Consider the following 27809-nt stretch of genomic DNA (forward strand, 5'->3'; position numbering starts at 1 on the left):
TTTTATTCTTTATGCATTCTGAGAACTGTTGCTTGGGACTTAAAGCTTCCTACAGGTTGAATAACACAGCATTTGGCTTTCTATGACTTTGTTCCTTGGGAAATCTGCCTTCACACACATTTTGGTCATATTTCCCTTTGTGGATATCTGCTGTATCTGCTTCTACCACTTAACTGTCTTGACTGCTTTATTATTTCACATGTCTGACTTTCTGTGATACTTTAAACTTTTCAGATCTGAGAGAGACCCTTTTGCCTTTTCCCACACCCTCCTAAGCTAGCACATCAGGTGCTCTTTTATTTTCTTGTTTAAAATTCTTTCTCAATTCAAGGAGTTCATATTCCAAGTATTTCTTGTTTAAAATAGTTTTTCTGTTTCATTTAAAAGCATTATAATTTCTCATCATTTGAGAACTTCATATTTAAGTATAATAAATTATTATGACATATACCCTTTTTTCTCCACCTCTTTCAATATCTCCCTAACACATCTTCATTTCAATCTGATGTCAACTAAAGCTCAGCAATTTGCTGAAATTTATAAAGCATAGGAAATTCAGTAGAAGATTCACAGGGCCTCACCCCAAATATAACACACAAGTGCTAGATAGAGGAGTTTGGGCAGGGAACTTCATAGTTGGTGCATTGATGAGTCATTACTCCTGCAAAGGTAGGCTTTCAGTGATGCACATGGACTGGACTCAGAGGTGCTCCTGTAAGGTACTCCTCACCCACGTTTCTGCAAGTGATCCTCATAAACACACTGACTCACCAGACTATGACTTTGATGGAACTCTTTCTTTCATTTGTCATTGGTACCCTACTGACTGAGGTAAGTACACATTTGTTTGTATTTTCCCTGAAAGAAAGGCGTGACAATTACCACTCTATGAAGAACTAACTGAACCAGAGAGTATGGTCTCTAAGACTGATGATAAGACATGCACTCAAATTTCGTCTGTCTGCAGGTGGACTATCTGGGAAAGCAAACTTAATATGACTACCCTTCCCTATGTAGTATGGGATAACATGATGTTTTGCTACCATGGACAATAGCAATGCTTCCTGTGATGGGAAATAAAATACATAATCAAAGCCATATAAGTGAAGAATAGAAAATCTTTAAGGGGGAATGACAGGGTGGCCACTTTCTTCTCTTTTAGTATTGAATGGCATGTCGCATTCATGAATGGGATCTGTCTTCTGAGTTTGTTGATTTCATTTTTAAAACTTTCTGATAGAATAAGGTATATATTACAATATTTGAGAATACTGTGAAAGGGGTGTAGCTATAAACAGGTAAATGTGTCAGCTATGTTATGGGTAAAAAGACAGCAACTGATGAATAGCTGTTCAATGAAGTATCTTCTTTAAATTATTTGAATTATTCGATAAAATTTGATTGTTCTTCATTGGAATCCAGGCAGAAAACAATACAATTGTAGCACCTGAGTGGTATCCAAGAAAACACAAACACATAGAGCTGAATGGAATTATGAGGATAACTCAGGATTTGAAAACCATGTTCAACAAAGAGAAATATTGATGAGAACACAAGCTGAAATGAAGATGGAATTTGGAACTCAGTATCCCAATGATCACACTCATGGAAAAGCCTTATAAATAGGATGAATCAGGAAGGATCCTGATATAGCTGTCTCGAGTGAGTCTATGCTAGTGCCTGGCAAACACAGAAGTGGATGCTCACAGTCAGCTATTGGATGGAACACAGGGCCCCTAATGGAGGAGCTAGAGAAAGTATCCAAGGAGCTAAAGGGGTCTGCAACCCTACAGGTGGAAGAACAATATGAACTAACCAGTTCCCTCAGAGCTCATGTCTCTAGCTGCATATATATCAGAAGATGGCCCAGTCAGTCATCATTGGGAAGAGAGACCCCTTGGTCTTGCAAACTTTACAGTACAGGAGAATGCCAGGGCCAAGAAGTGGGAGTGGGTGGGTAGGGGAGCAGGAGTGGGAGTATAGGGGACTTTTGGGATAGCATTTGAAATGTAAATGAAGAAAATATATAATCAAAAATTGAAAAAAAGGAAAAGCTAGACTATCAGGATTTGAAGATAGAGGACAGAGATGAAGTAAGCAAAAAATATGAACAAACCAAACCCACAGTAAATGAATAGTCAGGAAATACAGGATACCATCAAAAGACCAAATCATGGTATATGTCTGTTATGGCCTTGGATAGGCTTATTCTGGGTGTCTTATAATCTTTGAGGCTATTGTAAATGAGAATGTACTCATGTTCCCTTGATTCATATATTTGCTAATAGTACACAGAAGGACTACTGATATTTGGAAATTGATTTTTGTATCCTGCCACTTTGCTAAAATTATTTATTGTTTCTAGAAATTTTCTGGTCACATTTTAGAGATATCTTATCCATAATATAATATTTTCTATGATTGAGGATAATTTTATTTCTTCTCCCATTTTTATACCCATGATTTCCTCATCTTGCCTTGTTTCTCCAGCTAGTTCTTCAAAACTATATTGAAAAGGACTGTGAGTAGTGGCATTCCTGCCCTATTCCTGATTTTAATAGTATTCTCCATTTAGGATATTATTCACTGTGAATTTGTCACATACAGCCTTTATTCCACTGAAGCATGCTCCCTCCAGCTTTACGCTTTGTAGTATTCTTATCATAAAAGCATTTTATATTCTATAAAATGCCTTTTCTGAACCTACTGAGTTGATTGTGCGACTTCTGTCCTTAGTGCCATTTATACAAATTATCACATTAATTTATTTTACTAATTTAATTGCCTAAGTTTGCTAGTGTATGTTTGTCAGTGAGTGAATGCCAGAATACTCATGTTGAGGTCAAAGAATGTGCAGAACTTCTGCTTTTCAACATGGGACTTCAGTGATCAAAATAAGGTCATCAGGTTTAATGGCAGATGTCTTTACTTAGGGAGACAGTTCACCAGACCCATTTAAAAGAAGTAGTTAGACTGCTGGTGAGTGGAACACAGCTTCTGCTCCAGTCCAATCATGCGGGACCTGAGACTGCTCTGGTTGGGGAGAGAGAAATACGGCCTACATAGGGCCACAAGCCTCTTCCGGTCAGAAAAGCACCAGTGTAGCTAGGGCGCAGGGTCAGCTGACACACGCCAGCTACCCACAACACCCGCCACAGGATCTTAAGACTTCTGGTGAGTGGAACACAGCTTCTGCTCCAATCCAATTGCGCACGGGACCTGAGACTGCATTAGTTAGGGAAGCAGAAAACCGGCCTGAGTAGGGCCACAGGCCTCATCTGGCCGGATAGCTAGAGCACAGGGTCAGCTGACACCCGCCAGCTACCCACGACCCCCTCCACAGGATTTTGAGACTGCTGGTGAGTGGAACACAGCTTCTGCTCCAGTCCAATCACGCGGGACCTGAGACTGCTTTGGTTGGGGAGGGAGAAATTCGGCCTACGTAGGGCCACAAGCCTCTCCCGTCAGAAAAGCACCAGGGTAGCTAGGGCGCAGGGTCTGCTGACACTCGCCAGCTACCCACAACACCCACCACAGGATCTTAAGACTTCTGGAGAGTGGAACACAGCTTCTGCTCCAATCCAATTGCGCACGGGACCTGAGACTGCATTAGTTAGGGAAGGAGAAACCGGCCAGAGTAGGGCCACAGGCCTCATCCAGCCGGATCAGCACCAGGGTAGCTAGAGCGCAGGGTTGGCTGACACCCGCCAGCTACCCACGACCCCCGCCACAGGATTTTGAGACTGCTGGTGAGTGGAACACAGCTTCTGCTCCAGTCCAATTGCCCGCGGGACCTGAGACTGCATTAGTTAGGGAAGCAGAAAACCTGCCTGAGTAGGACCACAGGCCTCTTCCGGCTGGACCAGCACCGGGGTACTGCCAGCTACCCACGACCCCCACCACAGGATTTTGAGACTGCTGGTGAGTAGAACACAGCTTCTGCTCCAATCTTTAAACAGTGACAACGACAACAACTAACCCCAGAGATTACCAGATGGCGAAAGGTAAACGTAATAATCTTACTAACAGAAACCAAGACCACTCACCATCATCAGAACCCAGCACTCCCACTTCGTCCAGTCCAGGGCACCCCAACACACCGGAAAAGCTAGACACGGATTTAAAAGCATATCTCATGAGGATGGTAGAGGACTTCAAGAAGGACTTTAATAACACACTTAAAGAAATACAAAGGAATACTGGTAAACAGGTAGAAGACATTAAAGAGGAAGCACAAAAATCCCTTAAAGAATTGCAGGAGAACACAGCTAAAGAGTTTCAAATCCTTAAAGAAAAACAGGATAACCTAATCAAACAGGTAGAAGTCCTTAATGAAAAACAGGAATACACATCCAAACAGATGATGGAAATGAACAAAACCATACTAGACCTAAAAAGGGAAGTAGACACAATAAAGAAAACCCAAAAGGAGGCAACACTGGAGATAGAAACCCTAGGAAAGAAATCTGGAACCATAGATACCAGCATCAGCAACAGAATAAAAGAGATGGAAGAGAGAATCTCAGGTGCAGAAGATTCCATAGAGAACATTGGCACAACAATCAAGGAAAATGTAAAATGCAAAAAGATCCTAACTCAAAACATCCAAGAAATACAGGACACAATGAGAAGACCAAACCTACGGATAATAGGAGTGGATGAGAATGAAGATTTTCAACTCAAAGGGCCAGCAAACATCTTCAACAAAATTATAGAAGAAAACTTCCCAAATCTAAAGAAAGAGATGCCCATGAACATACAAGAAGCCTACAGAACTCCAAATAGACTGGACCAGAAAAGAAATACCTCTCAACACATAATAATCAGAACAACAAATGCTCTAAATAAAGATAGAATACTAAAAGCAGTAAGAGAAAAAGGCCAAGTAACATATAAAGGCAAGCATATCAGAATTACACCAGATTTTTCACCAGAGACTATGAAAGCCAGAAGATCCTGGACAGATGTTATACAGACACTAAAAGAACACAAATTCCAGCCCAGGCTACTATACCCAGCCAAACTCTCAATTAACATAAATGGAGAAACCAAAGTATTCCACGACAAAACCAAATTCACACATTATCTCTCCACGAATCCAGCCCTTCAAAGGATAATAACAGAAAAAAACCAATACAAGGACAGGAACCACACCCTAGAAACAACAAGAAGGTAATCCCTCAACAAACCTAAAAGAAGACAGCCACAAGAACAGAATGCCAACTTTAACAACAAAAATTACAGGAAACAACAATTACTTTTCCTTAATATCTCTTAATATCAATGGACTCAACTCCCCGATAAAAAGACATAGACTAACAAACTGGCTACACAAACAAGACCCAACATTTTGCTGCTTACAGGAAACTCATCTCAGAGAAAAAGATAGACACTACCTCAGAATGAAAGGCTGGAAAACAATTTTCCAAGCAAATGGTATGAAGAAACAAGGTGGAGTAGCCATTCTAATATCTGATAAGATTGACTTCCAACCCAAAGTCATTAAAAAAGAGAGGGAGGGACACTTCATACTCATCAAAGGTAAAATCCTCCAAGAGGAACTATCAATCCTGAATATCTATGCTCCAAATACAAAGGCAGTCACATTCATTAAAGAAACTTTAGTAAATCTCAAAGGACACATTGCACCTCATACAATAATAGTGGGAGACTTCAACACACCACTTTCACCAATGGACAGATCATGGAAACAGAAACTAAACAGGGACACAGAGAAACTAAGAGAAATTATGAATCAAATGTATCTGGCAGATATCTACAGAACATTCTATCCTAAAACAAAAGGATATACCTTCTTCTCAGCACCTCATGGTACCTTCTCCAAAATTGACCACATAATTGGTCACAAAACAGGCCTCAACAGATACAAAAATATTGAAATTGTCCCATGCATCCTATCAGATCACCATGGACTAAGGCTGATCTTCAATAACAAAATAAATAATAGAAAGCCAACCTTCACGTGGAAACTGAACAACACTCTTCTCAATGATACCTTGGTCAAGGATGGAATAAAGAAAGAAATTAAGGACTTTTTAGAGTTCAATGAAAATGAAGCCACAACATACCCAAACTTATGGGACGCAATGAAAGCATTTCTAAGAGGAAAACTCATAGCTCTGAGTGCCTCCAAAAGGAAACTAGAGAGAGCACACATTAGCAGGTTGAAAACATACCTAAAAGCACTAGAACAAAAGGAAGCAAATTCACCCAAGAGGAATAGACGGCAGGAAATAATCAAACTCAGGGGCAAAATCAACCAAGTGGAAACAAGAAAAACTATTCAAAGAATCAACCAATGAAGGAGCTGGTTCTTTGAGAAAATCAACAAGATAGATAAACCCTTAGCCAGACTCACTAGAGGGCACAGGGAAAGCATCCTAATTAACAAAATCAGAAATGAAAAAGGAGACATAACAACAGATCCTGAAGACATCCAAAACACCATCAGATCCTTCTACCAAAGGCTATACTCAACAAAACTGGAGAACCTGGATGAAATGGAGAAGTTCCTAGACAGATACCAGGTACCAAAGTTGAATCAAGATCAGGTTAATGATCTAAACAGCCCTATATCCCCCAAAGAAATAGAAGCAGTCATTAATAGTCTCCCAACTAAAAAAAGCCCAGGACCAGATGGGTTTAGTGCAGAGTTCTATCAGACCTTCAAAGAAGATCTAATCCCAGTTCTTCACAAACTATTCCACAAAATAGAAACAGAAGGTACTCTACCCAACTCATTCTATGAAGCCACAATTACTCTGATACCTAAACCACAAAAAGACCCAACAAAGATAGAAAACTTCAGACCAATATCCCTTATGAATATTGATGCAAAAATCCTCAATAAAGTTCTTGCTAACCGAATCCAAGAACACTTCAAAGCAATCATCCATCCTGACCAAGTAGGTTTCATCCCAGGGATGCAGGGATGGTTCAATATACGGAAATCCATCAACGTACTCCAGTATATAAACAAACTCAAAGACAAAAACCACATGGTCATCTCGTTAGATGCGGAAAAAGCATTTGACAAGATCCAACACCCATTCATGATAAAAGTCTTGGAAAGATCAGGAATTCAAGGTCCATACCTAAACATGATAAAAGCAATCTACAGCAAACCAGTAGCCAACATCAAAGTAAATGGTGAGAAGCTTGAAGCAATCCCTCTAATATCAGGGACTAGACAAGGCTGTCCACTTTCTCCATACCTATTCAACATTGTACTTGAAGTCCTGGCCAGAGCAATTCGACAACAAAAGGAGATCAAAGGGATACAAATTGGAAAAGATGAAGTCAAAATATCACTTTTTGCAGATGATATGATAGTATATATAAGTGACCCTAAAAATTCCACCAGAGAACTCCTAAGCCTGATAAACAGCTTCGGTGAAGTAGCTGGATATAAAATTAACTCAAACAAATCAATGGCCTTTCTCTACACAAAGAATAAACAGGCTGAGAAAGAAATTAGGGAAACAACACCCTTCTCAATAGTCACAAATAATATAAAATATCTTGGCGTGACACTAACTAAGGAAGTGAAAGATCTGTATAATAAAAACTTCAAGTCTCTGAAGAAAGAAATTATAGAAGATCTCAGAAGATGGAAAGATCTCCCATGCTCATGGATTGGCAGGATCAACATTGTAAAAATGGCTATCTTGCCAAAAGCAATCTACAGATTCAATGCAATCCCCATCAAAATTCCAAATCAATTCTTCAACGAATTAGAAAGTGCAATCTGCAAGTTCATCTGGAATAACAAAAAACCTAGGATAGCAAATACTCTTCTCAAGGATAAAAGAACCTCTGGTGGAATCACCATGCCGGACCTAAAGCTCTACTACAGAGCAATTGTGATAAAAACTGCATGGTACTGGTATAGTGACAGACAAATAGACCAGTGGAATAGAATTGAAGACCCAGAAATGAACCCACACACCTATGGTCACTTGATCTTCGACAAGGGAGCTAAAAACATCCAGTGGAAGAAAGACAGCATTTTCAACAAATGGTGCTGGCACAACTGGTTGTTAACATGTAGAATAATGCGAATCGATCCATTCCTATCTCCTTGTACTAAGGTCAAGTCTAAGTGGATCAAGGAACTTCACATAAAACCAGAGACACTGAAACTTATAGAGGAGAAAGTGGGGAAAAGCCTTGAAGATATGGGCACAGGGGAAAAATTCCTGAATAGAACAGTAATGGCTTGTGCTGTAAGATCGAGAATTGACAAGTGGGACCTCATGAAACTACAAAGCTTCTGCAAGGCTAAAGACACCATCAATAAGACAAAAAAACCACCAACAGATTGGGAAAGGATCTTCACCTATCCTAAATCAGATAAGGGACTAATATCCAATATATATAAAGAACTCAAGAAGGTGGACTCCAGAAAGTCAAATAACCCCATTAAAAAATGGGGCTCAGAACTGAACAAAGAATTCTCACCTGAGGAATACCGAATGGCAGAGAAGCACCTGAAAAAATGTTCAACATCCTTAATCATCAGGGAAATGCAAATCAAAACAACCCTGAGATTCCACCTCACACCAGTCAGAATGGCTAAGATCAAAAATTCAGGTGACAGCAGATGCTGGCGAGGATGTGGAGAAAGAGGAACACTCCTCCATTGTTGGTGGGATTGCAAGCTTGTACAACCACTCTGGAAATCAGTCTGGCGGATCCTCAGAAAATTGGACATAGTACTACCGGAGGATCCAGCAATACCTCTCCTGGGCATATATCCAGAAGATGTCCCAACCGGTAAAAAGGACACATGCTCCACTATGTTCATAGCAGCCCTATTTATAATAGCCAGAAGCTGGAAAGAACCCAGATGTCCCTCAACAGAGGAATGGATACAGAAATTATGGTACATTTACACAATGGAGTACTGCTCAGCTATTAAAAAGAATGAATTTATGAAATTCCTAGCCAAATGGATGGACCTGGAGGGCATCATCTTGAGTGAAGTAACACAATCACAAAAGAACTCACACAATATGTATTCACTGATAAGTGGATATTAGCCCAAAACTTAGGAAACCCAAGATATAAGATACAATTTGCTAAACGCATGAAACTCAAGAAGAATGAAGACCAAAGAGTGGACACTGTGCACCTTCTTAGAATTGGGAACAAAACACCCAGGGAAGGAGTTACAGAGAAAAAGTTTGGAGCTGTGATGAAAGGATGGACCACCTATAGACTGCCATATCCAGAGATCCATCCCATAATCAGCTTCTAAACGCTGACACCATTCCATACACTAGCAAGAGTTTGCTGAAAGGACCCAAATATAGCTGTCTTTTGTGAGACGATGCCGGGGCCTTGCAAACACAGGAGTGGATGTTCACAGTCAGCTATTGGATGTATCACAGGGCTCCCAAGGGAGAAGCTAGGGAATGTACCCAAGGAGCTAAAGGGATCTGCAACCCTATTGTTGGAACAACATGATGTACTAACCAGAACCCCGGAGCTCTTGTCTCTAGCTGCATATGTATGGAAAGATGACCTAGTCGGCCATCAATGGAAAGAGAGGCCCATTGGACTTGCAAACTTTATATGCCCCAACACAGGGGAATTCCAGGGCCAAAAGAATGGGAATGGGTGGGTAGGGAAGTGGGGGGCGCTATGGGGGACTTTTGGGATAGCATTGGAAATGTAATTGAGGAAAATATGTAATAAAAATATTAAAAATTAAAAAAAATAAAAGAAGTAGTTATATTAGAATGTCTTTTTACATAAGTTAGATAAGATTTTTATTTTAATTAGAGTAGTGATCAAATGCTATTTCATTAATTAGATAAGATTTTAATTTTACTTAGAGTAGTGATCAAATGCTATTTCATTCTTATTGGTAGATTATTGAGTACAATGAACTCCTTGGTGATAGAGATACAGCTCAAGAGTGGAACATGTGCTTTGAATTTATTAATCCTTAGACTCAATATAAAGCAACAATATAGAGTAACAGCTCAAGAATTTCCTGTGTAATCCTGTCATTTACTTTAACCTTTTAAGACTATCTATTTTCCTCTTTGGAAAAACTCACTTTCCAATGTCAAAATCAAACCAGCAGGAAGTAGGTGACAAGAGAGAATCTTTTAAGATGGCCATTGAATTGATAATCTCTTTATATTTAGAGATAATACTTCATCCTGAAACACTGAAATGAAGTATTGCGGATATTTGATGGGTCAATTTAACTAAAAAAGTTAATAGTATGTTGTTGTTTGTTTGTTTTTGTTTTTTTAAATATTCCTTCTTTTTATTTAATCTCTCTCTCTCTCTTTGAGCCTGTTGCTGGACCTTCTTTTCCTCAGGTTCTTGTCCATTTTTGTCCCTGAAGTTCCTTCAGACAGGGACCGTTATGGGTCAGAGCTGTGAGTGTGGGATGGCAACCTCATCCTTCACTTGATGCCCTGTCTTTCTGTTGGAAGTGGGCTCTACAAGTTCCCTCTCCCTACTGTCAGGCATTTCATCTAAGGTCCTTCCCTTTGAGTCCTGATATTCTTTCACCTCCCAGGTCTCTGGTGCATTCTGCAGGGTCCTCCCAACCTCCTACCTCCCAAGTTTGCTTGTTGATTTTTAATTAAAATGGCTCCAGGGATTTTGAGTCAAGAAAAGAGAGTGTGTTTCCTCCAGGGAATTAATGTCTAGCTTCCTACTAGTTAAGGACAAGGAAGACTTGCACACTCAATTTACAGTCTCCACAGTACTCCATCTCTTTATTGTCTGTTGTCTTCCTAGCCATGCGAGACTCTCCCCTCCTCTTTGATTATGCAAGGAGAAGCTTTGTAGAAAAGAATACCCCTTCAGATACTATTAAAATATTTCAGAAAGAAATACAATTAGCTAAGCACTTACATTTTATTAGTAATAGCAAGCAAAATTAATAAGTAAATTCAAGTAAAATGGTTATGTGTCAAAGTCTATAGTTTTTGCATTGACATTTCACATAATCTGACTTTGCTTAGAAGAGAAATCACTCGGCTGTTAAAATTACTTCTAAAAAGCTGTCAAAATTAGAAAACCTGCTGTCAAAAATATGATGAGAAAAGTTTAAAAATGGTAGAGTATGTTGACTCAGACAAGAAATATTACCTTCATGAAGGGAAACTTGAATATATATTATTGTCTTTTAAAGGGATGGTTTTCCCCTGGAAACGGACATCCTTCCTTTGAAATTTGCATATCCAAATGTGTATTTTCATAGCAACATGAACAAAACAATTTATGTTCATACCACAGTGACATTTCTGTAGCTTCTAGAAAAATCCAAAATATTAATTATGCTATTATACATATTATTTCTTCAAATTTAAATGAAATAGAATTTTAACTCTCATCTTTGTTTTCATATCTTTTGATTTTGTATATGTATTAAACACATTTTAACTTACAAACTATTGTATATCTGTCTGTTCTGCAAAGGCCACTATCAGTTATAGGTTGTTATTCTACCCTTTCAAATTATAAGAAAATACTATCTTATATTCATCAAATGCTCAGTTATAATCCATAGATAGTTTAAATTCCAATATAGTTTAATTTTGAGATTTCAGAACTAACCTACATTTAGTGATTGAGAATTCAACTACATTATAATATAGTCCCAAAGGAGACAAATAAAAATTTGAGAGCATTGAAATTAGGGACAGATAAATGAGTACAACTAAAACATATTTAGACTGCATTTTACAGTGAATAAAGTCTTCTGCCACTACTTCAAATCTGTAAAACAAAACATTTTCTCTTTGAACTAGTCAACCGATAAGATATTCCTGAATATGGTAAGCATCTAGTTTTAAATTCTTAATCAAAATGCTTGAGTTTTTATATAGATAAGTAACATGCATGAATATGAACTAAAATACATATTTTCTTGCCACCTGCTATGAACAATGCTAGACTGATATCCGATGACACTGCTAATTGTCACTGCTATGCTCTTATATGTTCACTTCTTGCTCCTTATGCAAAGTACAAGTAATTGTCCTTATCATCCACTTAGCACATTCATAAAAATCCTCACAAATATTACAATAGAAGCCATTAGAAAGCATTTTGTAAACATAAATGTTTAATTGGTTCCATTTACTCTCCAAAGAAGAAATGCAAGGTAAAGATTGAGTTTAAGGAGTTGGAAAGAGGGCTCAGTGTTTAACAGCATTTGCTGCATTTACAGAGGACCTTAGTTGTTTCCTGGTTCCCATATGGTATCTCATAATTATCTCTAACTCCAATCGTTGGGTATCCATTTCCCTTTCTGGCTTGTATCACCAAGCAAAGAGATGATATGTGTGTGTGTGTGTGTGTGTATGTATGTGTATATATATATATATGTGTGTGTGTGTGTGTGTCTATCTATCTATCTATCTATCTATCTATCTATCTATCTATCTATCTATCTATCTATACACATACATACAGACAAGCATTCGTATACATAAAAACAATGATATAGATTCAGTTTAAATGGGGCATATTATTTGAGCTAGAATTATAGAAAAACTTCCTTACAGAATGAATATCAATGTAGTTGTATATGTCTTGTAAAAATATAGTTTTATTATATGTTCTATTTTACTGCTTATATGATTAAATGATTTAGAGCTAGATGTTTTATTTCCCAGGTTTACTGATGTCTTATCTATTGAGGTGCTTGGGATCAACCCTAGGTTGGCTTACATACTAAAGAAAGTTCAATAACATTTGGCTACCCTGACTTCTCTAAACTTTATGTAACTTCATATCTCAACACCAGTAGGCTTTTTTTTTGATTTTTAATATTTTTATTCATATTTTCCTCAATTACATTTCCAATGCTATCCCAAAAGTCCCCCATAGCGCCCCCCACTTCCCTACCCACCCATTCCCATTCTTTTGGCCCTAGCATTCCCCTATATTAGGGCATATAAAGTTTGCAAGTCCAATGGGCCTCTCTTTCCATTGATGGCCGACTAGGCCATCTTTCCATACATATGCAGCTAGAGACAAGAGCTCCGGGGTTCTGGTTAGTACATCATGTTGTTCCAACAATAGGGTTGCAGATCCCTTTAGGTCCTTAGGTACTTTCTCTAGCTTCTCCATTGGGAGCCCTGTGATACATCCAATAGCTGACTGTGAACATCCACTCCTGTGTTTGCTAGGCCCCGGCATCGTCTCACAAGAGACAGCTATATTTGGGTCCTTTCAGCAAAATCTTGCTAGTGTATGCAATGGTGTCAGCGTTTAGAAGCTGATTATGGGACGGATCCCTGGATATGGCAGTCTCTAAATGGTCCATCCTTTCATCACAGCTCCAAACTTTTTCTCTGTAACTCCTTCCCTGGGTGTTTTGTTCCCAATTCTAAGAAGGTGCACAGTGTCCACACTTTGGTCTTCATTCTTCTTGAGTTTCATGCGTTTAGCAAATTGTATCTTATATCTTGGGTATCCTAAGTTTTGGGCTAATATCCACTTATCAATGAATACATATTGTGTGAGTTCTTTTGTGATTGTGTTACTTCACTCAAGATGATGCCCTCCAGGTCCATCCATTTGGATAGGAATTTCATAAATTCATTCTTTTTAATAGCTGAGTAGTACTCCATTGTGTAAATGTACCATAATTTCTGTATCCATTCCTCTGTTGAGGGACATCTGGGTTCTTTCCAGCTTCGGGCTATTATAAATAGGGCTGCTATGAACATAGTGGAGCATGTGTCCTTTTTACCGGTTGGGACATCTTCTGGATATATGCCCAGGAGAGGTATTGCTGGATCCTCCGGTAGTACTATGTCCAATTTTCTGAGGATCCGCCAGACTGATTTCCAGAGTGGTTGTACAAGCTTGCAATCCCACCAACAATGGAGGAGTGTTCCTCTTTCACCACATCCTCGCCAGCATCTGCTGTCACCTGAATTTTTGATCTTAGCCATTCTGACTGGTGTGAGGTGGAATCTCAGGGTTGTTTTGATTTGCATTTCCCTGATGATTAAGGATGTTGAACATTTTTTCAGGTGCTTCTCTGCCATTCGGTATTCCTCAGGTGAGAATTCTTTGTTCAGTTCTGAGCCCCATTTTTTAATGGGGTTATTTGACTTTCTGGAGTCCACCTTCTTGAGTTCTTTATATATATTGGATATTAGTCCCTTATCTGATTTAGGATAGGTGAAGATCCTTTCCCAATCTGTTGGTGGTTTTTTTGTCTTATTGATGGTGTCTTTAGCCTTGCAGAAGCTTTGTAGTTTCATGAGGTCCCACTTGTCAATTCTCGATCTTACAGCACAAGCCATTACTGTTCTATTCAGGAATTTTCCCCCTGTGCCCATATCTTCAAGGCTTTTCCCCACTTTCTCCTCTATAAGTTTCAGTGTCTCTGGTTTTATGTGAAGTTCCTTGATCCACTTAGACTTGACCTTAGTACAAGGAGATAGGAATGGATCGATTCGCATTCTTCTACATGTTAACAACCAGTTGTGCCAGCACCATTTGTTGAAAATGCTGTCTTTCTTCCACTGGATGTTTTTAGCTCCCTTGTCGAAGATCAAGTGACCATAGGTGTGTGGGTTCATTTCTGGGTCTTCAATTCTATTCCACTGGTCTATTTGTCTGTCACTATACCAGTACCATGCAGTTTTTATCACAATTGCTCTGTAGTAGAGCTTTAGGTCCGGCATGGTGATTCCACCAGAGGTTCTTTTATCCTTGAGAAGAGTTTTTGCTATCCTAGGTTTTTTGTTATTCCAGATGAACTTGCAGATTGCACTTTCTAATTCGTTGAAGAATTGATTTGGAATTTTGATGGGGATTGCATTGAATCTGTAGATTGCTTTTGGCAAGATAGCCATTTTTACAATGTTGATCCTGCCAATCCATGAGCATGGGAGATCTTTCCATCTTCTGAGATCTTCTATAATTTCTTTCTTCAGAGACTTGAAGTTTTTATTATACAGATCTTTCACTTCCTTAGTTAGTGTCACGCCAAGATATTTTATATTATTTGTGACTATTGAGAAGGGTGTTGTTTCCCTAATTTCTTTCTCAGCCTGTTTATTCTTTGTGTAGAGAAAGGCCATTGATTTGTTTGAGTTAATTTTATATCCAGCTACTTCACCGAAGCTGTTTATCAGGCTTAGGAGTTCTCTGGTGGAATTTTTAGGGTCACTTATATATACTATCATATCATCTGCAAAAAGTGATATTTTGACTTCATCTTTTCCAATTTGTATCCCTTTGATCTCCTTTTGTTGTCGAATTGCTCTGGCCAGGACTTCAAGTACAATGTTGAATAGGTATGGAGAAAGTGGACAGCCTTGTCTAGTCCCTGATTTTAGAGGGATTGCTTCAAGCTTCTGACCATTTATTTGATGTTGGCTACTGGTTTGCTGTAGATTGCTTTTATCATGTTTAGGTATGGGCCTTGAATTCCTGATCTTTCCAAGACTTTTATCATGAATGGGTGTTGGATCTTGTCAAATGCTTTTTCCGCATCTAACGAGATGACCATGTGGTTTTTGTCTTTGAGTTTGTTTATATACTGGAGTACGTTGATGGATTTCCGTATATTGAACCATCCCTGCATCCCTGGGATGAAACCTACTTGGTCAGGATGGATGATTGTTTTGATGTGTTCTTGGATTCGGTTAGCAAGAACCTTATTGAGGATTTTTGCATCAATATTCATAAGGGATATTGGTCTGAAGTTTTCTAAATTTGTTGGGTCTTTTTGTGGTTTAGGTATCAGAGTAATTGTGGCTTCATAGAATGAGTTGGGTAGAGTACCTTCTGTTTCTATTTTGTGGAATAGTTTGTGAAGAACTGGGATTAGATCTTCTTTGAAGGTCTGATAGAACTCTGCACTAAACCCATCTGGTCCTGGGCTTTTTTTAGTTGGGAGACTATTAATGACTGCTTCTATTTCTTTGGGGGATATAGGGCTGTTTAGATCATTAACCTGATCTTGATTCAACTTTGGTACCTGGTATCTGTCTAGGAACTTCTCCATTTCATCCAGGTTCTCCAGTTTTGTTGAGTATAGCCTTTGGTAGAAGGATCTGATGGTGTTTTGGATGTCTTCAGGATCTGTTGTTATGTCTCCTTTTTCATTTCTGATTTTGTTAATTAGTATGCTTTCCCTGTGCCCTCTCGTGAGTCTGGCTAAGGGTTTATCTATCTTGTTGATTTTCTCAAAGAACCAGCTCCTTCATTGGTTGATTCTTTGAATAGTTTTTCTTGTTTCCACTTGGTTGATTTCACCCCTGAGTTTGATTATTTCCTGCAGTCTACTCCTCTTGGGTGAATTTGCTTCCTTTTGTTCTAGTGCTTTTAGGTGTGTTGTCAAGCTGCTAATGTGTGAACACCAGTAGGCTTAATGATCAACATTTTTAAAACTGAACTTGACAGACCATATAGGTTTCCTAAAACATAGAAGCTTACCTTTACAGCAAGAGCAGCAAGAATGATTACAAACAGTATTATTAAAAAATACGGTTTCGAGTTAGGGAAGCAGAAACCGGCCTGAGTAGGACCACAGGCCTCATCCGGCCGGATCAGCGCCGGGGTAGCAGGAGCGCAGGGTTGCCTGACACCCGCCAGCTACCCACGACCCCCGCCACAGGATTTTGGGACTGCTGGTGAGTGGAACACAGCTTCTGCTCCAATCCAATTGCACGGGACCAGAGAGCATTAGTTAGGGAAGCAGAAACCTGCCTGAGTAGGACCACAGGCCTCATCCGCCGGATCAGCGCCGGGGTAGCGGGAGCGCAGGGTTGCCTGACACCCGCCAGCTACCCACGACCCCCGCCGCAGGATTTTGGGACTGCTGGTGAGTGGAACACAGCTTCTGCTCCAGTCCAATCACGCGGGACCTGAGACTGCATTAGTTAGGGAAGCAGAAACCGGGCTGAGTAGGACCACAGGCCTCTTCCGGCTGGACCAGCACCGGGGTACCTTCAGCTACCCACGACCCCCGTCGCAGGATTTAGAGACTGCTGGTGAGTGGAACACAGCTTCTGCTCCAATCTTTAAACAGTGACAACGATAACAACTAACCCCAGAGATTACCAGATGGCGAAAGGTAAACGTAATAATCTTACTAACAGAAACCAAGACCACTCACCATCATCAGAACCCAGCACCCCCACTTCGCCCAGTCCAGGGCACCCCAACACACCGGAAAAGCTAGACACGGATTTAAAAGCATATCTCCTGATGATGATAGAGGACTTCAAGAAGGACTTTAATAACACACTTAAAGAAATACAGGAGAACACTGCTAAACAGACAGAAGACAATAAAGAGGAAGCACAAAAATCCCTTAAAGAATGGCAGGAGAACAATGCTAAAGAGTTACAAATCCTTAAAGAAAAACAGGATAACATAATCAAACAGGTAGAAGTCCTTAATGAAAAACAGGAAAACACATCCAAACAGATGATGGAAATGAACAAAACCATACTAGACCTAAAAAGGGAAGTAGACACAATAAAGAAAACCCAAAAGGAGGCAACACTGGAGATAGAAACCCTAGGAAAGAAATCTGGAACCATAGATATGAGCATCAGCAACAGAATACAAGAGATGGAAGAGAGAATCTCAGGTGCAGAAGATTCCATAGAGAACATCAGCACAACAATCAAGGAAAATGTAAAATGCAAAAAGATCCTAACTCAAAACATCCAAGAAATACAGGACAAAATGAGAAGACCAAACCTACAGATAATAGGAGTGGATGAGAATGAAGATTTTCAACTCAAAGGACCAGCAAACATCTTCAACAAAATTATAGAAGAAAACTTCCCAAATCTAAAGAAAGAGATGCCCATGAACATACAAGAAGCCTACAGAACTCCAAATAGACTGGACCAGAAAAGAAATACCTCCCGACACATTATAATCAGAACAACAAATGCTCTAAATAAAGATAGAATACTAAAAGCAGTAAGAGAAAAAGGCCAAGTAACATATAAAGGCAAGCCTATCAGAATTACACCAGATTTTTCACCAGAGACTATGAAAGCCAGAAGATCCTGGACGGATGTTATACAGACACTAAAAGAACACAAATTCCAGCCCAGGCTACTATACCCAGCCTAACTCTCAATTAACATAGATGGAGAAACCAAAGTATTCCACAACAAAACCAAATTCACACATTATCTCTCCACGAATCCAGCCCTTCAAAGGATAATAACAGAAAAAAACCAATACAAGGACAGGAACCACGCCCTAGAAACAACAAGAAGGTAATCCCTCAACAAACCTAAAAGAAGACAGCCACCAGAACAAAATGCCAACTTTAACAACAAAAATAACAGGAAACAACAATTACTTTTCCTTAATATCTCTTAATATCAATGGACTCAACTCCCCGATAAAAAGACATAGACTAACAAACTGGCTACACAAACAAGACCCAACATTTTGCTGCTTACAGGAAACTCATCTCAGAGAAAAGGATAGACACTATCTCAGAATGAAAGGCTGGAAAACAATTTTCCAAGCAAATGGCATGAAGAAACAAGCTGGAGTAGCCATTCTAATATCTGATAAGATTGACTTCCAACCCAAAGTCATTAAAAAAGACAGGGAGGGACACTTCATACTCATCAAAGGTAAAATCCTCCAAGAGGAACTATCAATCCTGAATATCTATGCTCCAAATACAAAGGCAGCCACATTCATTAAAGAAATTTTAGTAAATCTCAAAGCACACATTGCACCTCATACAATAATAGTGGGAGACTTCAACACACCACTTTCACCAATGGACAGATCATGGAAACAGAAACTAAACAGGGACACAGTGAAACTAAGAGAAATTATGAATCAAATGGATCTGGCAGATATCTACAGAACATTCTATCCTAAAACAAAAGGATATACCTTCTTCTCAGCACCTCATGGTACCTTCTCCAAAATTGACCACATAATTGGTCACAAAGCAGGCCTCAACAGATATAAAAATATTGAAATTGTCCCATGCATCCTATCAGATCACCATGGACTAAGGCTGATCTTCAATAACAAAATAAATAATAGAAAGCCAACCTTCACGTGGAAACTGAACAACACTCTTCTCAATGATACCTTGGTCAAGGAAGGAATAAAGAAAGAAATTAAGGACTTTTTAGAGTTCAATGAAAATGAAGCCACAACATACCCAAACTTATGGGACGCAATGAAAGCATTTCTAAGAGGAAAACTCATAGCTCTGAGTGCCTCCAAAAGGAAACTAGAGAGAGCACACATTAGCAGCTTGACAACACACCTAAAAGCACTAGAACAAAAGGAAGCAAATTCACCCAAGAGGAGTAGACTGCAGGAAATAATCAAACTCAGGGGTGAAATCAACCAAGTGGAAACAAGAAAAACTATTCAAAGAATCAACCAATGAAGGAGCTGGTTCTTTGAGAAAATCAACAAGATAGATAAACCCTTAGCCAGACTCACTAGAGGGCAGAGGGAAAGCATCCTAATTAACAAAATCAGAAATGAAAAAGGAGACATAACAACAGATCCTGAAGACATCCAAAACACAATCAGATCCTTCTACCAAAGGCTATACTCAACAAAACTGGAGAACCTGGATGAAATGGAGAAGTTCCTAGACAGATACCAGGTACCAAAGTTGAATCAAGATCAGGTTAATGATCTAAACAGCCCTATATCCCCCAAAGAAATAGAAGCAGTCATTAATAGTCTCCCAACTAAAAAAAGCCCAGGACCAGATGGGTTTAGTGCAGAGTTCTATCAGACCTTCAAAGAAGATCTAATCCCAGTTCTTCACAAACTATTCCACAAAATAGAAACAGAAGGTACTCTACCCAACTCATTCTATGAAGCCACAATTACTCTGATACCTAAACCACAAAAAGACCCAACAAAGATAGAAAACTTCAGACCAATATCCCTTATGAATATTGATGCAAAAATCCTCAATAAGGTTCTTGCTAACCGAATCCAAGAACACATCAAAACAATCATCCATTCTGACCAAGTAGGTTTCATCCCAGGGATGCAGGGATGGTTCAATATACGGAAATCCATCAACGTACTCCAGTATATAAACAAACTCAAAGACAAAAACCACATGGTCATCTCGTTAGATGCGGAAAAAGCATTTGACAAGATCCAACACCCATTCATGATAAAAGTCTTGGAAAGATCAGGAATTCAAGGCCCATACCTAAACATGATAAAAGCAATCTACAGCAAACCAGTAGCCAACATCAAAGTAAATGGTCAGAAGCTTGAAGCAATCCCTCTAAAATCAGGGACTAGACAAGGCTGTCCACTTTCTCCATACCTATTCAACATTGTACTGGAAGTCCTAGCCAGAGCAATTCGACAACAAAAGGAGATCAAAGGGATACAAATTGGAAAAGATGAAGTCAAAATATCACTTTTTGCAGATGATATGATAGTATATATAAGTGACCCTAAAAATTCCACCAGAGAACTCCTAAGCCTGATAAACAGCTTTGGTGAAGTAGCTGGATATAAAATTAACTCAAACAAATCAATGGCCTTTCTCTACACAAAGAATAAACAGGCTGAGAAAGAAATTAGGGAAACAACACCCTTCTCAATAGTCACAAATAATATAAAATATCTTGGCGTGACTCTAACTAAGGAAGTGAAAGATCTGTATAATAAAAACTTCAAGTCCCTGAAGAAAGAAATTATAGAAGATCTCAGAAGATGGAAAGATCTCCCATGCTCATGGATTGGCAGGATCAACATTGTAAAAATGGCTATCTTGCCAAAAGCAATCTACAGATTCAATGCAATCCCCATCAAAATTCCAAATCAATTCTTCAACGAATTAGAAAGTGCAATCTGCAAATTCATCTGGAATAACAAAAAACCTAGGATAGCAAAAACTCTTCTCAAGGATAAAAGAACCTCTGGTGGAATCACCATGCCGGACCTAAAGCTCTACTACAGAGCAATTGTGATAAAACTGCATGGTACTGGTATAGTGACAGACAAATAGACCAATGGAATAGAATTGAAGACCCAGAAATGAACCCACACACCTATGGTTACTTTATCTTCGACAAGGGAGCTAAAAACATCCAGTGGAAGAAAGACAGCATTTTCAACAAATGGTGCTGGCACAACTGGTTGTTAACATGTAGAAGAATGCAAATCGATCCATTCCTATCTCCTTGTACTAAGGTCAAGTCTAAGTGGATCAAGGAACTTCACATAAAACCAGAGACACTGAAACTTATAGAGGAGAAAGTGGGGAAAAGCCTTGAAGATATGGGCACAGGGGAAAAATTCCTGAATAGAACAGTAATGGCTTGTGCTGTAAGATCGAGAATTGACAAGTGGGACCTCATGAAACTACAAAGCTTCTGCAAGGCTAAAGACACCATCAATAAGACAAAAAAACCACCAACAGATTGGGAAAGGATCTTCACCTATCCTAAATCAGATAAGGGACTAATATCCAATATATATAAAGAACTCAAGAAGGTGGACTCCAGAAAGTCAAATAACCCCATTAAAAAATGGGGCTCAGAACTGAACAAAGAATTCTCACCTGAGGAATACCGAATTTCAGAGAAACACCTGAAAAAATGTTCAACATCCTTAATCATCAGGGAAATGCAAATCAAAACAACCCTGAGATTCCACCTCACACCAGTCAGAATGGCTAAGATCAAAAATTCAGGTGACAGCAGATGCTGGCGAGGATGTGGAGAAAGTGGAACACTCCTCCATTGTTGGTGGGATTGCAAGCTTGTACAACCACTCTGGATATCAGTCTGGCGGTTCCTCAGAAAATTTGACATAGTACTACTGGAGGATCCAGCAATACCTCTCCTGGGCATATATCCAGAAGATGTCCCAACCGGTAAAAAGGACACATGCTCCACTATGTTCATAGCAGCCTTATTTATAATAGCCAGAAGCTGGAAAGAACCCAGATGTCCCTCAACAGAGGAATGGATATTGAAATTATGGTACATTTACACAATGGAGTACTACTCAGCTATTAAAAAGAATGGATTTATGAAATTCCTAGCCAAATGGATGGACCTGGAGGGCATCATCTTGAGTGAAGTAACACAATCACAAAAGAACTCATACAATATGTATTCATTGATAAGTGGATATTAGCCCAAAACTTAGGATACCCAAGATATAAGATACAATTTGATAAACGCTTGAAACTCAAGAAGAATGAAGACCAAAGTGTGGACACTGTGCACCTTCTTAGAATTGGGAACAAAACACCCAGGGAAGGAGTTACAGAGACAAAGTTCGTAGCTGTGATGAAAGGATGGACCATTTAGAGACTGCTGTATCCAGGGATCCGTCCCATAATCAGCTTCTAAACGCTGACACCATTCCATACACTAGCAAGATTTTGCTGAAAGGACCCAAATATAGCTGTCTCTTGTGAGAAGATGCCGGGGCCTAGCAAACACAGGAGTGGATGTTCACAGTCAGCTATTGGATGTATCACAGGGCTCCCAATGGAGAAGCTAGAGAAAGTACCCAAGGAGCTAAAGGGATCTGCAACCCTATTGTTGGAACAACATGATGTACTAACCAGAACCCTGGAGCTCTTGTCTCTAGCTGCATATATTGAAAGATGGCCTAGTTGGCCATCATTGGAAAGAGAGGCCCATTGGACTTGCAAACTTTATATGCCCCAATATAGGGGAATGCCAGGGCCAAAAGAATGGGAATTGGTGGGTAGGGAAGTGGGGGGCGCTATGGGGGACTTTAGGGATAGCATTGGAAATGTAATTGAGGAAAATATGCAATAAAAATATTAAAAATCAAAAAAAAATACGATTTCATAACAATGTCTTGAAAAACCAGCACAGTTTGAGGGCATGTCAACTATCTAGAAAATGAAGTAGGAATCTAGCAAATCAAAATGTATGTGACTTTAATGCATAAAATTTATTGTTTTTAGAATCAGGTTGCTATGACCTAATTATGTGTATGCATTAGAAACTATAAATTTAGAACATTAAGTAATAATCCAAAGCTTAGAACATATACATTTGAAAAAAGTTTGTGTTGCTATGGGAACTTTGGCTTTTGTTTACATTAAACTGCAAACTATATTATGTGGCTTGGTTCACCTTAATGACTACCTTCATATACTGGTAATTATACTATCTTTCCTCATTCACTCCTATGATTAACTCCTTAACGTTAATATTGCTCATCTTTATTGAGTTAGTTCATATTTCTCTTGACTACAGAAATGTGAACTTATATTTTTCTTCATTTGTGAAAACTGCATTATGCATGCCATCATCACCCGTTCATTATGTTAAGTAAAGGAATTTTAGCGTTTATGAAACTTAAATTATATTTATGAAAATAATAATTTTGACTTTGTTTGCCTATAGAAACAATTGACAAAAATAAAATTTGTAAACTTTAATTTAATTTGGATACAAACAGGTATCGTTTTCATATTCAAAATTTCCTACAGTACTTTAAAAAAGAAATCTAAACATTGAAGAAAAATAGTTTGTTTTTAATACATGGGTGAAGAAATGTTAAAATGTTATATATGCAAAATCCGCTGCTCTAGTAAATGGGAATATGATCCTTTACCAGGATATAGGTTGGTGAGTGTGATGATCCTGACCCAGTCTGGCCACCATTGTCTGCACTGTTCACAACCTCTAGGCCTCTACCTGGAAACTCTCTGCCTGTCCCAAACCCACAGGGCCCTCCCACACCAATCAAGAAACTATCTGCCCCACCATTTGTACATTCATTGCTGGAGTCTAGCTGGGTGAGTCGACTTGATCCTCTTACCATGCACCAGACCTACCCCCTGGATCTACCTCCAGATTCCAAGCTTGAACCAGACATCACATCCTGCACAGTAGTCCAGACTTCTGTGCACTTGGATTTCACTTCACTTAAGCCATTTCCAACCTCTAGTCACAAAGCAAATTATACATCTTTTGTTCTGTCTCAGTCTTCACTGGCCACGCCAGATATAGAATTAATAAAAATAAGTCTACATACCCAGATCTCACTTCAAAAATACAAACCATGTAGAAAATCAAGACAGTATCTGTCCTCCCAAGTTCATCATTCCTGTAGAAATGTTCTTCAATTATCTTCATGAACTAGAGGACACAGAATTTAAAGGAACCAACCTACATTTCAGCAAAGAATGCCAAGAGTTTAAAGATGACACAATGAAGTAGCTCTGTAGAGTTAAAGAAAATAAATTCCCAAGTGGTATCCAAGAAAACATAAACATAATGCTAATATAAATGATAAAGAAAGTGTAGGATTTGAAAATAGAATTCAATAAACACTGAATAGAAGGAAATATTGAAGAGGATGTGACCAGAAATAAAGATGGAACTGAAAGACACAATTACCTAACTGGAATATATATGTAAAAGTCTGACAAGTAGAATAAATCCAGTCAAAGATAGACCATCAAGACTGCAAGACAAAGTAAAGGATCTAGATAAAAGAAATAAAAAATACAAACAAGGTTTTAAACACAGGAAAGGAATAGGTAGGAAATGTGGGAACATGTAGAAACATACTTGTAGCTGGACATTAACTGCTTTCTGGGTTATTCTTTCCTTCTCCACCCCATTTCTCCCACCATTTCAACACTCTAACACTAAATAGGAGAGAAAAATGATAGAGGGGAGAGAAAAGAGCTCAGTAAATAAAGTTAGGGGTCTAGGGGTTGGAAAGGTGATGATGTCAATGTTAGAATACTTCCTGCTGATTGGGGGTGTCGAGTTCCTTGAGTCAAGTTTGTTCTTCTCAGTCAGGTTATCTAATTTTTTCTTCATTTTGTTTCTTCTTTGTTCATGACATAACAAACTGTGACCAATAGCAATTGATACTGACCAAATAGCAACCTACCAAGAACCAACAACCAACCAACAACACACCACTACCTTTTGGGACCCTATCACTTATATACCCTCTGAAAAGTCTCCATTATTCCAAACATCATACACAAACTGAAGCTATCTGTAGATGGCAAAATCATGCCTTTGCTAGAGCATGAGACAAGTCAACTGCTGTGAAAAATCTGAAGCAGCTCATTCATATTTCACAACTGGGATTAAAACAAGAAACATAATCTTATAATATTTATGTGTTTTTTTAAAAGAAATTAAAATTCCAAGATTGTCACTGCAGAGTCTCAAAAGACCATATCTTCAAATTATAAGAATAACTGGAGAAGAATTCCAGGACAATGGCCTAGACCAGATCTTCAATAAAAAAAAACAATAAAAAGAAAACAAAACAAAGCAAAACAAAGCTTCCCCAAACTAAGAAAAGACATACTCTTAACAAATACAAGAAGCTCACTAAGCCCCAACTCAACAAGAACAGAAAAGAAACTCTCCATGACATATCATCATTAAAAGACTAAATATACAGAACAAAGAAGGAGTATTGAAAAAAATGAAAGAGAAAACATGAAAGACATATTTTAAAAAACCAACAGCTGATGTCTCAGTGGACAATTTGTAAGCCAGAGGAAACTGGAGAAGTACATTTCAAGCCCCAAAAGACCAGGATGGTCAACCTAGACTACTCTATCCAATAAGATGATCTGGCATAGTTGACAGAGGAAGAATAACTTTTCATACAGACTAAAAAGTTCAACAGACCAAACCTAAACCAACCAACCAACCAACCAACCAACCAAAATAACCATACTAGAAGCAATATTTCAGGTTGAAGAAGAGAATGAACACAGCCAACAGGTCATCAACAGACAAAAAATGAAACTGTAATTACTGACACACAAAATGCCAATGAGAACATAGTGAACAAAATTAAACAACACAACTGGAATCAACACACATTTCAATAATAACTTTAAATAAAGATCGGCTCAATGCTCTAATCAAAAGACACAGGCTGCCTGTGTCTCTTCGTTGTCTCTAAGGTATCCCTCTGTATTTGTCAGGGCTCGCTAAAGGGCCAGAATTGGCGGAATGAGATATTATATACATGGCTATCTCCTGATAGACATGCTGTGGATCTGGTAGTTGTTTAACCCATGAGGTCAGATGTCTTAGCTGTCCCAGTCTGTTGCTGGAGTCATAGGGAGGTGTTAGGGAGCTGCCTGTTTTCAGTCTACATTGTAGTCCTCAAGAAGTAGTTCCTAACAACAGACAAGGAATGGTTCACAAACATGATAGATGAACTTGCCAGTGAGAATGAAAGAAAGCAAGCAACCAGCAAAAGGGTTCTTCTTCCATGTCCTTATATGTGGGCTGCCTTCAGGTGTGGCCCAGATTTAATGTGGGTCCTTTTTATCTCCAGTAATTTAACCACTGTCAACACACACACACACACACACACACACACACACACACACACACACACACACACACCCTATGCAGGTGTGCTCAGCTGCTTGAGTTTTAGTTAATTTAAAATGGAGTCAAGTTGACAACCAAGAATAACTATCAAAGAATCTATACCCATGAAAATTTATCAATATGGCAGTCTAAACAAGACCTGAGCAAAGATTACATCAAATGGCATACTAAGACTGAAAAGGGAATTCTCCTTGGGTCCTTGGAATGAGAAAAGAGAAAGGAGATGATGTACTTATGCTATAATTTCAAGAATATTATAAAGAGGGATCCTTTTAGTCAGAAAAATCAGGACTGTTCCCACCCCACCCTTTCAGACAAGGTTTCTTATAGCTGTAGCTAGTCTAGATTTCATAGAGCTGGTAATGACCATTAATTACTAATCTTTTTGCCTCCACCTTCAAAGAGTTTAGCTCAGATATATGTGATGCTATGTCCAGCTCTCAGGACTACTTTTTAGGGATGAAGAAACTATTATGCATGGTATTGAAGTAACAGCAAACAGAGATAGTATGATTTTTTTCAAAGTAATAGAACTTTATAGCACAGAGATATCTTAATAGATGTAAATAAGATACTTCCTTGAGATACTGAGAGTTCTCCTAATGAAATGCAAACTGGGAGAATATTGTGTAACATGAGCTCAACAACCTCACTTCTAGGATGGGAAGAAAATATTTTGGCGTAATAAAATATTCAGAACTGTATAGGTAATAAATTAAAGGCCAAGGAACCACACATAAGCAATGTACTTTGGTTAGATTTTTTTCCCTAAGTGGTCATGTGTTAACAATGTTAAAATCTTCACATACTTATTCTATTGGTCATTTATGTAAATAAATGGGGAGTACTGACATTGAAATTTCTCTCTGCTGAAGCTAGAGGATACATATATAAGAAAGAAGTGTGACCCATTTGGTGGCAATATCTGAGCATTCCCTATAAGCTCATGCTTATATGGGTATGTCCAGAAAAAAATATGTTAGTATATACATATTTGTCTTTATTCTGTTGGTTGATAGGACTGAGAAATGAGAATACTCATTAGCAGCAGGCACTTATATAGTACTCACATATTTGTTTCTTTTTTATTTTTGGCATTAATATACTTTAATTTTCTTATAATTTTCCACAGCAAAATTCAGGGAACCACAGGAAGAAGAAAAATATTATCTTCCAGTCAGTTATATTTCCATTTAAAAGAAATAAATTATATCCCCATCATTCTATCTTTCAAAGACAAAGGTTAGGTTATGAATTGGACATTGCTTTTTAATTTAATTTATTTATTGTTTTACTTATTCACTTTGCATCCTGCTCACTGCACCCTTCCTGGTCATCCCTTCCTACAATTCTTCCCCCATTCCACTTCCCATTCTCCTCTGAGCGAGTAGTCCCCTCCAGGTATCCCATCATCCA

Source organism: Mus caroli, unplaced genomic scaffold, assembly GCF_978045245.1.
Source record: "Mus caroli unplaced genomic scaffold, Mus_caroli_1 scaffold_14, whole genome shotgun sequence".
Classification (NCBI taxonomy): domain Eukaryota; kingdom Metazoa; phylum Chordata; class Mammalia; order Rodentia; family Muridae; genus Mus; species Mus caroli.